This window comes from Fistularia commersonii, chromosome 7 (assembly GCF_037954325.1).
Source record: "Fistularia commersonii isolate RoL2024-O1a breed Wild chromosome 7, RoL_Fcom_v1.0, whole genome shotgun sequence".
Classification (NCBI taxonomy): domain Eukaryota; kingdom Metazoa; phylum Chordata; class Actinopteri; order Syngnathiformes; family Fistulariidae; genus Fistularia; species Fistularia commersonii.
Window position 1 is genome coordinate 6,793 of NC_141290.1, and position 14,431 is coordinate 21,223.

Consider the following 14,431-nt stretch of genomic DNA (forward strand, 5'->3'; position numbering starts at 1 on the left):
GTGGTCAGGGTGAGCTTCCAGATGATTGGACAACTACAGCTAGTGTTATCAGGGAGACAGGTAGAAGAGTACTTAGTGTGTCATCTGGAAGGACAGTAGATAAGGAGACTTGGTGGTGGAATGAGGAAGTGCAGGAGTGTATACAGAGAAAGCAGTTAGCAAAAAAGAAGTGGGATACTGAGAGGACTGAAGAGAACAGACAGGAGTTCAGGGAGAGGCGGCGAAAGGTAAAGATAGAGTGAGAGAAGATATGAAGGTAGTTGGCGTGAGAGAGGAGGATACAGAGAATAGGGTTAGATGGAGAAAGTCTATTCGCTGTGGCAACACCTGAAGGGAAAAGCCGAAAGAAGAAGAAGGTAGGAGAAAAATAAGAGGCGAATTCTCCCTCTTTGAGCAGAGTCAGTCAACAAAATGAAGCGGAGTACTCACTCTTTGAGAAGAATCAATGTCAGCGTTCTTCACTTCACCTCCTGACAGTGTAAACTGGAGTCGTCGGCGGAGGCGGCGGGCGGGAAGGGATGGTCACCGTCTCCCTCGTCGCCAGAGGAGCTATCAGGCTTTTCCTGGTCGCCTGGAGCGCTATCTGGGCTGCCGTGGATTGTCGTCCGCGGTTAGCGATCCAGTTAGCTTAGCCAGCTAACTAAAACGATCCAGTTAGCGTAGCCAGCTAACTAAAACGATCCAGTTAGCTTAGCCAGCTAACTAACACGACGGCAAAGTCCTTCTTTGGCGTCGTCAGAGTTTGTTTTTTTCTTGTCGTGCCGCAGTCCAGTCACTGTAGCAGGTACAGTGTTTGACCGCTCGGCGCTTTACATCAAGCAGGTCCTGAACTTTTTCAGTCCAGAAAGTCCAGTAGGTGCAGCTCTCCTGCTCCTTCTCGTCTCTCCCTCACACCTAAACCTGGTTACACCTGAACCTGGTTGCACCTCACCCTGCCTTCCTCCCGCCCCCCAGCCAACTGGAAACAGAAAAACTGACGAGACGATTCAACGCCCAATCACAGGTTGCAAAAGAAACACTGCTACTTGCATACTCCACCACAAGATGCTTTGATTGGTACAAAACAACAAAAAAAATATAATACAAATCTCTACAGCAAAATTACTTTTAACATGAACAAAACAGTAGAATCTAAAAATACTGAAATTCCTTGAAACCAAAACAAAAATATATGATTAAAGAAATACCAAATTTCCCAGGGGTTTACATGTACAACTCTGGATCTCCAGGGGCTCCACGCCAACGTTCCGGGAATCCTCGTCTAAAGTCAGTATATTATTGCTGCACCCCCCCCCTACATTCCCCCCTCCTTAACTCCCCCGCTCATTCTCATGTGCATGTCTGAAGCTCCCGGAGCTCCACGCCGACATCCCGGGGATCCGTGTCCGAAGAAAGTGCATAATCGCTGGGCAAGGGCTGGAACACCCCCCCACACACACACACACGCGCGCATGCGCACACTCACGCACACAGGCTCTATGACTCTAAACTCGTGCGATGAGCTATAATGAAGATAAGCATCTTTTAACAATACATTCATACATTTTCAAAGGGGGGAGGGACAAACGTCTTTTCTTTTTTTCGCTGCGGTGTCCCCGTCGTCTGTCATCTTCCGGCCCCGGGAGTCTTTGCTTGTGTCGTATTTGATGGTGGATACGTCGGTGCCCCTGGTATTCCCGAACCGCGGGGATTAGTTTAGGGCGGTCTTGACGGCTCGCCTCCCCGGTATTCTCCTTCCTGCCGTTCTCGTAGCGTGCACGTTGCTCGGCGGGAACCACGAGGACGGATTCCACATTACCTGCCCTGGGCAACCCTTATCCTCATCCTCACTCTTATACTAACCCCTAACCCTCGTGACTAAATTTACCCAATTTATTTTAACATTTTTAAAGAGTGCGGTTCAGACCTGCTCTACATGGAAAGTACCACGAGACACTTTGACGCTTTCTAAATAAAATCTGACCTGACATGACAAAAAACGCTTTCTATTTATGTAGACAGCAAGTCAAACAAGGACCAGGAGTTTGGTCGTTCCACCGATTTGAATCTGTTCCAGTACATTAACATTGTAGTATCATAGAATGTAAATCGTCCCTCCAGCCTGATATTGCCATTCAAATCCTTTTCTTGTTAACATCGCCAAAAAGGAGCATTTTTGACAGGCTGGCTGAGCACCTGTATTTGATTCTTTAGCATGCAATATGGCCTAGAGAGGTGAACAAGATCAATGTTGTTGCATAAAAAGATATGAAAGTGGTTACTGGACATTTTCTGATATAACGCTCACTACGACAGATAATGCAGATTCTGTTTACATCTGTTACAAACCATGTTTACGATCTATGAAATTAATTTCCTCTGATTGGTTGGTTGCACTGTATTCAAGTTGTCCATGGGCACCTTTGATTCATTTTCATGTTCTGCAAGGCTCGTCATGCAAAGACATTGACCTCAAATATAATCATTTTTACGTATGTCCACTTGAGCTGTGCTACAGCTATAAGTTTTCCAAACTATTATAAGATTATATAATTACTTCTGTATGTGCTGCTGCTCCCTCATCTGGAAATCATTACTTGCATATTGGAACTCATGGACATGGCCACTGCTTTTATCAAGTTTTTTTCTTTAAGACAGATAAAGTAGTCCAGGAGTGTCAAGCTCATTTCACATAGCAGGCCACATATGGCCTTGGTAGATGTCAAGTGGCCCGGACCATTAAAATTATAGCATACTCAGCTTTAAATAACCTAAATATCATAATATCATGTCTTTCCTTTGCTTTGGTGTAAAGAAGTACAAGAACTTTAGGAAAATATTGAAAATGAATAAACAAGCCTTTTACAAAACATTTCTTGAAACACCTCGTATATTTCCTTGGACAAACGTGCAATTTACTTTTATCATTCACATGTATGCACTGCAACTGATCCCACTGATTTTACAAAGGCACAAAACTTTAACAAGTAATTGGTATTGAAAAATATAGTAATGCATGTAGAATATGGGCTGTGGACACAGTAATATTGAATATTTACCCTACATGTTTACTGGAAATCTGCACATGTGCAGAAGTTCTGTAGGCGGGCTCTTGCTTACTGGTACGGATTGCTATTCTCCCCTGTGCCCTGCTCTTCAGTAAAATAACTAAGTGCTACTCGGATCTCCGGTCGTCTTTTACACAACACACAACATGGTGTCAGAAGTCTCTGACATACATTTTTCACAGGAAACCTGTGTGTTTCTGGTGGTTTGTTTTTTATCGAGCGGGACCATCTTGCTACCGCGCTACATTTTATTTCCACCAACATGGCGGAGGGTTTCAGACGACCCAACCCACTAATGTTCGAAGGCAACATAGCAGAAAACTGTCGCGTATTCGAGCAGGAATATGACATTTTTAATTGCTGCAGCACACTCAGACAAGCCAGCGCGGACTCAAGCCTACATTCTCTTGAACCTAGCCGGACCCGAAGCCATCGAGCGGGAAAGGTCTTTCGTGTACGCGGCGGAGGTGCGCGAAGGTGGCGCCGACAGTGGACGTGTCCTCGTTCCCGCAGAGTCAAAGGAGGATCCTGAATGCCTCAAAAGAAAGTTCAGAGAAATGTGCAATCCAAAGACAAACGTGACGATGGAACGGCACAAGTTTAACACGCGCAACCAAAAGGCTGGTGAAACTATTGACTCTTACGTAAGTGATTTGAAAATTAAAGCTAAGAGCTGCAACTTTGGGGATCTGTGTGAGGAACTTATCAGAGACAGACCGGTGTGTGGTATAAATAACGACCATCTCAGGAAAAGTCTTTTGCGTGACAGTGGTCTAACTTTAGCCAAGGCAATTTCTGTGTGTCAAATACACAAAGTGACAGAGGAGCACAAAAAAAAAAGATAATGACCCCAAATAGCTAGTTACACACATGGATGCCGTGCAAAACGAATACGCAAAGAGAGAGAGCAGTAAGAGAGAGTATGACAAGGCAAAGGTTAATGCTAAACCAGTTGCTTCTCAGCACATCTCAAACTGCAACAACTGTTGTGGTAATCATATTGCAAAAATAAGTAAATGCCCAGCTTTTGGCCAACAGTGTAATGCATGCAAGAAAATGAACCACTTTAGAGAGTGCTATAAATCCAGACCTCAGTTTGAGAGGCATAGACAAAAAAAAGACGGTCCACCAGGTGGACATGGACCACAGAGGGCAGTGACAGTGATACTTACTATGTAAATGGAATTACATTGGACAGCATAGATTCAGATTATGCACGGATGCTGGAAAGGGAACAGACACCCTCACACCAATTTACAAATTAATGGCAATCCTGTTGAAATGAAAGTGGACACTGGTGCTAAATGCAATGTTCTCTCAGTAAAGACTTTCGAACCTACCAACCTCGTTGCATAAGGTGGTAGGAAGATACAGACTCTAGGACTTGTTGACATAATATGCTGCCGTCTAGGAGCCAAACCTTATACTTTACCTTTCTTCATTATAAATGAGAACATGCTACCATTGCTAGGACTCAGTACTTCACTCCAAATGAGACTTGTGTCTCTCAGCAGAGAAGTCCACCAAGTGAGTATTTCAACGGTTCAAGATTTTACGAGACAAATCGAAACGTGAATACAGTGACCTTTTTGCTAATGAGCTTGGAAAATTACCAGTCACATATTCTATGACCCTTGACCCAGAGATAAGACCCGTAGTTCGACCAGCACACCGCATTCCAGTTGCAATGAAAAACCAAGTCAGAGCTGAACTGGACAGAATGCAGGAGCTAGGTGTAATCACACCTGTCTCAGAGCCCACTGACTGGGGTTCCTCCATGGTCGCTACCAACAAACTGCCACTGATCCGACTTTCCTGATGCTCAGCAACACCATAAGACATGGCTGGCCAGACAAGCTTTATAATCTCCCAGATGCAGTGCGTCCCTACTTTACTTTCAGGATGAACTGATCATTGAAGATAGCATTGTCATGAAAGGACAGAAAGCGGTTATTCCTCTATGCTTACAAAAATTGTACACTAGCATTTTAGACAGAAGGCATCCAGGTACAGAGGCCAAGAACCAATTTTGATCTTATCTCTTCTCAGTTGTCCTTGCAACCTGTCATATTTTTTGCTGTGATGAGTTTTTTAGTGGCGCCAAACATTATATTCCTTAAATGCCGAAACTTGTTGCAAACACACCAAGCACAAAGGTTTCCCGTGCATCTCCGTTGATAAATAGGATGTAGCCCATTTTCCTTTAAAAATTCTACACTCTGTTTTGCGAATGAGGGTGTGGCAAGGAGGTAGAGAACAAGGTAGAAACATCGTAACAAGCAGCAGATCGCGCATTGATACCGTCTTCCCAAAAAGGTCAGAACAGCTGGGTTGCTGCCCTTCTTTGCCGTTAGCTGAAAACATACCTCTTCGCCAAGCACTATCGTACTAATTGCAATTACCCCCCCCCCCCAAAAAAAAAAAGCGTGTATGCATATGGTTCTGAGATGGCTATTTGGTCGAGCGTTCACTTCTGACTACTGGTATTTCGTTGACTGTATTGCACTTTTTGTAAGCCACTTTGGTTAAAAGTGTCTGACAAATGACTGTAATGTAATGTCTGCTGTTTGGTCTCAGTCATGTGGCTTGTCTTCTACTCTGACCAAAATCGTGCACCCTAGTGGATAATTCTTGAATTGCATTTGATTAAAAAATAAATCCATGTTTTTTATGCATTTCTTCACTTTACAAGTGCTTTCATTTGCATCAGCTCCAATATTTTGAGTAATGTTTTCAAATTGTTGATGTGGCCCGGGGAATATCATCTGTTATCTAATCTGTTATTACAGAACAACAGATTTCAAAAGCCCTATGCCGACACAAGACAAAAAGGTTTATAGAAGCCATTTAGATCCAAAATACTGAAACTTATTCCATATTCTAAGTTGATTTGATGCTGAGAAGTCTCAGTTGGTTTCTTGTATCGATCTAACACACACACACACTTGGTTATTTTGTTTGTATTGTAACAGTGGGAGGACGGGTAGAACTAAGTATTTTGTGGATCTGATGACCCACAGGCTCTTAGCAGAAACGGCAGGCATGATTGGACTGAAGGAACTGAAAGATGCTTTCAGGGAGGTGAGCGAAGGACATCTCCACGCTCCTTCCTCTTTGGCACCACGTGGTGGACGCAGATAGAAATGATGAGACTCGCTATTCCAACGTTCCATGACAATTGTTCACACTCCTCCGCTCCAGTTCGATGTCGATGGCGCCAGCACATCTGAAGTTCTGAGGAGAGCCATGTTGAAGTTACTGGGTGAACAAACCTGCAAAAAGGAAATTGAGGTTGAGGCGAAAGAAGCTGACAACAATGGAGATGGAGCTGTTGACTTTGAGGGTGAGAAATAAAACATAAACAGTGTTTTTTTAAATTGCTGTAATCCAAGTCACAGAATTTAAACCTAATAGAATGAATCATTAAAATATATTATGTGTGTGAAATCCCACTGTAGTGCCACATTATTGAGCTTGCAGTTGAAAAAAGGGATACAGGGCTTAATATCCTCTAAATGTGACATCCTGTCATTATTATCATCAGTAATGTTGTTGTTGTTGTTGTTGTTTTTGTTGTTAGATTTGTCACTTCAGATACAGTATTTTTTTCACTTTTTTTTTTCTCTTTCTAAGAATCAGACTTCAATAATACGGGAAGAAATTAAAATGCCCTTTGACCTCTACGATACTCAGGTGATCCAAATCAAGAAATAGCTTTATGACTTAGAATGTGAAACTGAAAAGCAAGCTGAGAAACTACTTGGGACTAAGGTTTATTTTAAGAGTTTAAGACTAATAGTTGTTGTTCTTTACATTTATCACATTTTTCATAAGGTCAGCTAAACTCAGAAGGATTTTACAATGCTTATGCAACATACTGTATGTCAGTTCAAGTAACAAGTGATAGGTGATAATATGATTTGATTTCATGTGTTCAGAAACCTCAGTTAATGGCGTATGGGTACAACTTCCCCTGACTGAGATTAACACTTTCCTGTCAAAGGTGTAAACAACATCGAGTTGCACTTCACATCAGCCTTATAAGCTTAATTTTATAATCTTGAACACTAACATTTTTAATTTTAAATATTAAATATTCCATAAACAGTGACCTTTCCTTCTAAAGCGGGAGGCAATATTTTGAACGGAGTAGACATCCTTTTTGTGATTTCTCTCATATGACACCAGTGCTTAAAAAATGCTAATAGATTCTTTTTCGGTTCACTTTGCAGAGTTTGAGAAAATGATGTCACAGAAATAACATCGGAGACGGAGCACATGGCCAAGAGTGGAGAGGATGGGTTTTCTGTTAATTATAAAACTGATGACTGCATTTTACTCTCCATTTTAAAAGAATATGGTAACTGCCACGGGAACACACTGACTTTAGCTCCTAATAGAGTTCTATCTATCTATCTAATAGGATGCTATGATGTTGAATAATATATCATGCATGTATGACTAGAATGATATAGGTCATGGTATTATACATCACAATATAATTACATAATGAATCTAAATGAGCTCTCATGAGTGCCAAAATTGCCTTCCGTGACAGTAGCGCTTTTCATTATGTATTATCCAACCCTAACACTGACCCCTAACCCAACCCCTACCCCTTAAATCACATATGTCAAAGTCAAGGCCCGCGGGCCGGATCTGGCCCGTGAACAAATTATCTCTGGCCCCTGGGATGAAATTGAATTATTATTAGAACCGGCCCACAGGCCGCAGCCCCCTGCTGGTGTTTTGGCCGCACCAATACTACATTTCCCACAATGCAACGGTATCCCACAAACTCACTGCAGCGCAGCTAGAGGGCTTTGGTTTCACTGTTCATCAGCCGTCAGAGTTGATGTCAATTTCAGCTACCCCCCCCCCAAAAATGGCTGAACGAAAGGTGGACGCTGAGAACAGGGGATTTCAAGGCATCTGGGAGGCAGAGTACATGTAAAAACCAAACCTGTGTGTCTTTTATGTGGAGAAAGTTTGGTAGCAGATGCGGATAGAAAACTTGAGCCCCTTCCCAGCTGCCAGACCATGGAAGAGAAGCTCTTTCCCACTGTGTTCCTGAGTGCACAGTTTGCTGATATAATCGACATATTTACAGCCGACTCCCGACGCCGATTTGCTGACTTTGAGCAGGTTTGCACTGCTTGGTAATCCTTTTGCAGTTGAAGTGAAAAGTGAACCACCAAACCTACAAATGGAGTTGATTGAGCTCCAGTGCAATGACACACGGAAGGAAAAACATGACAGTGGGTGCTGCTGAGTTTGCACGTTTCAGCCCCGACACAAATGCTCCAGCTGCGCATCCAAGCTGCTGGGACGCTCTCTAAGTTTTCCAGCACATACCTGTGTGAACAACTGTTCTCTTTGGCGAAGCCAAACAAAACATCGCACAGGAGCCGTCCTAATAATAAGCACCATCACTCAATCCTGAGGATTTCCTCATCTCGGAGCCAGACCCCGAACATCGATGAACTTGCACAAAAGATGAGATGCCACCAAGTATCAGCTCAGCCTCAGACAAGTGATCATCACAGAGCATGAATGTATTTTTAGTTTTTAATTCAGTTAAATGTTTACATTTGTTTCTACAAGACGTGTGATTTTTCTTTGAGGAAAGTATTGTTTTGTCTGTGTCTGCCATAGATTTTTGTATTTTAATTGTATTTTATCTATTTATATTTATTTCTCAGTTAATGGATTTTTTTTTCAGTTAATGGACTGATGGCAGATAGGAGCCATAAGAAAGAATACAAATGATTTGATTTATTTATTTTTATTTTCTCATTTTACTATTTGAGAGGAGTGATATGATCATAGAGCAGCACGATATTGCATTTTCAGTTTATAATGCATGTAATTTCATTTATGTATTTAGGTCTTGGTTCAATAGGCTGTGTTCAGTCAGTTCAATATGTTTTAATAAACACTGACTTGGTCCGGTCCTCGGCTTGTGACAAATTTGTTTTTTTGGCCCTCTGTGTTTTTGACTTTGACACCCCTGCCTTAAACCTTAAACTCAACTAACACCAACCCCTAAACCCCAAAATTTGACACCTAGTGACAAAGAAAATACTTGACCCAAACAAACCATAAGCCAAACCACAACCCAAATCCTATCTACACCCAGAGTTGAGGGAGGGGTGCAGTCTTCATTGGACATGTTGGCACAAAAAATAGAGGTGAAGACGTGAGGGGCAAATTATATTTTCCCATATCCAGGGTAGGAACACAGAGGGACAGGTAGCGCTAGACCAGAGCTGGACCTTTTACAGCCCGATTCTCTTGATCCGGCACGCCAAATATTTTAAGGAATATTTTCAATCAATATTTAATTTAGAGACTACTTACTTTTTCCTTTTGTTTAATTTTGTACGGCTGATTACATACAAACTAATGTCGGCACATGTATATGATCATGAATGACTTTAAAGTTGAAATAAAATGCCAAAATATTTCAATTGCAATTTTAATTTTGTTCAATACTTGATACCTAGTTGGCCCATGCAGAAAAATTAAAGAAATGTGGCCGCCAGCCAAAATATTTGGCCACCCCTGTGCTAGACTTTGCAAAAAGGGATGGAAATGGCCAGGTTGAGTACTTTTTTCCCTCCACAGTAGGCAGGAACATGGAGAAACTAATAAGACCAGCTGTAACAGCACACGAAGAAAGAGGTGCTGAAGAGAACAGAGAGAAGCAACAAAAGGTAGAGGAGGTGGCTATTGTGGACCATGAAGTACCAGAGATTGCCAAACATGTAGTGAGGAGGGCATTGAAAAAGGCTGTGGAGTGGGAAGATGCCTGAGAAATTGAGACAAAGTGTGATGATGCTCATCGTTAATCAGGGATATGTACAACATTGCATTTACTATAGAGGGACAAAGTTGATGAGCCAAACAATGTAATGGGAAAAAGTAGTGGAAACTAGATGGAGATCAAAAGTCAGCATTCGTGAGGAGCAGTAAGGTTTCCTGCCTCGAGTACTGCAGATACAGTATGGCATTTAAGAATGCTGGTACAGAAGTACAGGGGGAGCTGCATTGTGCCTTTGTAGACCAAGGAAAAGCATACGATAGGCTGCTAAGGTATGAACTACAGTACTGTTGGAGGAAGTGTGGAATAGCAGAGAAGTACATTATACTGGTGCAGGACATGTATGCCATATGTGAGACAGTGGTGAAATAGGATCGAGAGGTTCAAGGTGAAGATGGTTACCTCTGAGCCCCCTCTTGTTTGCAGTGGTGATGGACAGGCTGACAGATGAGGTTAGACAGGAATCTCCATGGACCATGATGTTTGCAGATGAAATTGTGAGCCTTAGTGAGAGCGGGGAAGACATGGAAGAAAATCAGACTTAGATTTAAATTGAGACGTGTTGTAGGAAACGTAAATACATTTAGAATGTTGCACACGTTTGGAAGGCTGGGGGGGGGGGGGTAGCTAGCTAACCGCCCAGCTATGGCTCCGTCCAGCAGGGACTAAGGAGTTTAAAGGGAATTTTAACGAGCCAGAGGTTGTTTTGAAGACTGCACATCGCGCTATCTTCCGCCCCAGAGTCCGTCCGTAACCGCCTCTGAATGAGGTCTTTCCGGCGGGCAGCCGCTCTCCCATCTCCCCACTTCCGTGTCCCGCTCCTGTTTTAGCGGTCGGCGTATTTTCACCCCTGATTTAGACACTAAACACCCGAACTCACGCTTTACTTTGATGCAGCCAACGCTGAGAGCGGCCGACGGCCCGACTTCTGCCCTCCATCTTCTGCCGCCTCCATGAAGTATTTTCCGACGACGAGTGAAGGTCCTCGGTGACTCTGTCATCCTCCACGCAGCTCCGACTTCAATAACTCGGCATCTTCTGATCAAAGGAGTCACTTGGAGGCTCCGCCCCTCCGCCCTCTGATTGGCTGACTTATTGACAACAGGCAACCAATGTGTGGCCGAGACCTGCTGACAGACATGCGTGAACCATCAGGTCGGCCTGAACGGCCCGGGACTCTTCTGAAAGCTCCAAACAAACTAGCCAAAGTTCACCCAGCCTCAGCACAATGGATCAGCCTGGAGCTTTGGAATTCCACAAACCACAAAACTCCACCCCCTCCTGTCGCCTTCACCCCTGGGGAGGTGAGAAGAGAGTTCAGTCGCCTTCGGTCCAGGAAAGCCGCTGGCCCTGACGGCCTTAACCCCAGAGCTGTGTAGGATCTTCACACATCTCTTTAACCTGAGCCTGGTCCAGATGGTTGTCCCTGAACGGTGGAAAACCTCATGTCTGGTCCCAGTGCCCAAGAAAAAGCATCTCAGCACACACAGCGACTACAGACCAGTGGCCCTGACATCACACGTCATGAAGTCGCTGGAGAGGCTCGTCCTGAGGCACCTTCGCACGGTCGTCGGACCTTCGCTGGACCCCCTGCAGTTCGCATACCAGCCCCGGATAAGAGTGGAAGACACCATCATCTTCCTGCTGCACAGAGTTTACACCCGCCTTGAGGAGGCAGGAAGCATTGTGAGAGTCATGTTCTTCGACTTCTCCAGTGCTTTCAACACCATTCGACCTGCCCTGCTGAACAGGAAGCTTCTGGACATGCAGGTAGATGCTGCACTCACGGCCTGGATCAACAACTACCTCACAGGTCGGCCGCAGTACGTGAGGCTGGGAAACATCACGTCGGACAACATTGTGAGCAGCACGGGGGCGCCGCAGGGGACGGTCCTGTCTCCCTTCCTGTTCACGCTCTACATCTCAGATTTCAGGTTCTCCTTGCAGTCCTGCCACCTGCAGAAATTCTCAGATGACTCTGCCATCGTGGGCTGCATCAACAGAGGCCAGGAGGAGGAGTACAGGAGCGTGGTGGACAGGTTTGTGGAGTGGTGTGGACTGAACCACCTGCAGCTCGATGTGTCGAAGACAAAGGAGCTGGTGGTGGATTTCAGGAAACAAAGGACCCATCCGACCCCAGTCACCATCAGGGGTACAGAAGTGGACATTGTGGACACCTATAAATACCTGGGTGTCCACTTGGACAATAAACTGGACTGGACCTTGAACACCAATGCCATCTTCAAGAAGGGTCAGATACGCCTGTTCTTTCTCAGGAGGCTCAGATCTTTCAACGTCTGCAGGACCATGCTGCAGATGTTCTACCACTCGCAGGTGTCCAGCGTCATCTTCTACGCTGTTGTGTGCTGGGCAGCAGGATCAAGACAGCTGACACCAACAGACTCAACAAGCTCATCAGGAAAGCTGGATCTGTCCTGGGAGTGGAGCTGGAGTCTGTGGTGCAGGTGTCAGATAAGCTCCTCAGCATCATGGACAACGTCCATCACCCCCTGCATGGACACTGACTCTTTCAGTCGTAGATTGATACCACCAAGGAGCTCCACTGAACGCCACAGGAGGTCTTTCCTACCTGAGGCTATCAGACTTTTTAATTCCTCTTCCTTCAGCCGCAGGGAATCTTAAAATCTTAAAACCTTTAAAAAAAAAAAAAACTCACCCACTCACTGTAAATTGTAATAATTTTAACTGTAATAATTTATCTGTATATATGCTCATAAGTGTGCAATATTTGATAACAGCTACATGTACAATATTTTTTCATACTCTTGTGCACTCCTTATCTTTCACTTGTTACTTAAGACACTTTATAGTTTTCACTTGTTACTTAAGACACTTTATAATTTATTTGTATTTCTTATTCTCCCTTTTTCTCTTATGTTTTACTGTTTATACAATTTTTCCACTGTTATTTATTATCGCTATATTTTTCTTGTAACTCTGGCACAACAATTTCCTTCGGGATAAATAAAGTTGTTCTTATTCTTATTCTACTTTTAAACATTTATTCATCCATACCTGAGTGACCTTGAAGCTGTTTGGATTTCATTGGCTTGCAGTTTGTTTATTTTTTCTTTTTATTTATATTTTTCATATTTCTGATCATTTGAATGTGCGGGTCGGGGTTTCGCACGGACGACAACTTTGGATGTTGCACACTTCCCCTGAGGGGTGACGGCCTCTGACTCGCGGCTCTAGCTAAACAAGCTAGTTCAAAAGTTTGTTCCGTGAAGATTTAAGCCCATTTCCTTCTCAGTGGTATGCAGCCAGCAAGGTATGTGTGTATTTTATGATGCATGAATTTTTTGAGATGTTTGTATTTTGTTTGGGTGATAGGGTTGTCTGTTTACTATGTGTTATGTTACTGCTTTAATAGTTGGACGGTGGATTCAAGTTGCATTACAGAAATAAATATCCATCAGTGACTGAAGAACTCTAGCACGTTTCCTGGATCGGATTGATAATTGTTAATGTTCCGTTTACTGGGTTCCCGGGCCTTGAGTCGCTGATGTCCTGCTAGTCGGAGGGACAGCGGCGCACGTCGAACAGTGAAGCTCTGACTTGGTCAAAGACTCAACAGTTTGTCGTGCTTGTTGCGATCCTCCGCTTCACCCATTCGCAGAGGAGCCTCACTCTGCAGCGGCCGGCCCAGGAGATCGCGCCGATGGAAACTGGCGAGCTCGGGATGAGACCGGGTGAGGATCACGAAGAAACATCAAGTCGTTGCTCCACGGTGGCGAAAGAGAGGAGCTCCTCCCTTTTGCCGCGCAACAAGACAAAGCTGTAAAAACAGCCGCATCTGCAATAGCAAACACAAAAAACAGTGTTTAATCGTATCGGCTTGAACGGTCTTTTATTCAGACCCGAACGGTCTTTTACTCGGATATGAACAGAAGCATTCGCATAAAACATTCTTATTTTCTCCAGTTCAAGACCTGAGAATACCCCGTTCGGTAAAAATGTACAGTAAAATATTACAGAACCTACAACTACCCATCAGCAATAAAAACCAAAGTGAATACTGATCGTTGGTCATGCGTAACAGCTGTGCACGACTTGAGGTTTGAAAATATCCCTGTGACATTCCTATCCCTGCTCAACCGTTTGTCCGGCAGAAATCTTTGGCATAGAGACTCCATCTTTGCGTGGGTCACCCTGGTCTCTGCTCACGATGAAGGTCCAAGCATGACAGTGGGGAATTTGACCTACTCTCTTCCTGCACTTTCATAACAATCTTGGAGCGGCACCTTCCGCAGCCCGTTCTAAAGTCAAGGGCACTGAGGTCACCTCCTCTGTTACTTCGTTTGCTATGAAGAGTCTGCCGAGGAGGGATGGCACACACGGTTGGCAACGTAAGGAATCAATGCAGTGTAGTTTAAGTATTCGGACAAAAGCAACAACATTAGCTCAAGGACAGACTCTGTGCCCGAGCCACCGTCGGTGAGGCCGGCGCTGACACAGTTCCTCAGCTTTTGTGGGTCAGGTTTAGTTTTGGAGCAGCTACCTCCGGACAAACATCACAACCTCTTCTTCTTCTCCTTTG

General features: G+C 44.1%; 1 long non-coding RNA gene across 1 annotated transcript; it reads right to left on the reverse strand.

Moving 5' to 3' along the window:
* Nucleotides 1–3,803: 3,803 nt before the first annotated feature.
* LOC147232230 (uncharacterized) lies at nucleotides 3,804–10,905 on the reverse strand. The gene is made up of 3 exons (XR_015106316.1): nucleotides 10,751–10,905; nucleotides 10,273–10,373; nucleotides 3,804–6,319 (listed from the first exon to the last, which is right to left on the reverse strand). It is a non-coding gene; the product is annotated as an uncharacterized LOC147232230 (long non-coding RNA).
* Nucleotides 10,906–14,431: the final 3,526 nt, after the last annotated feature.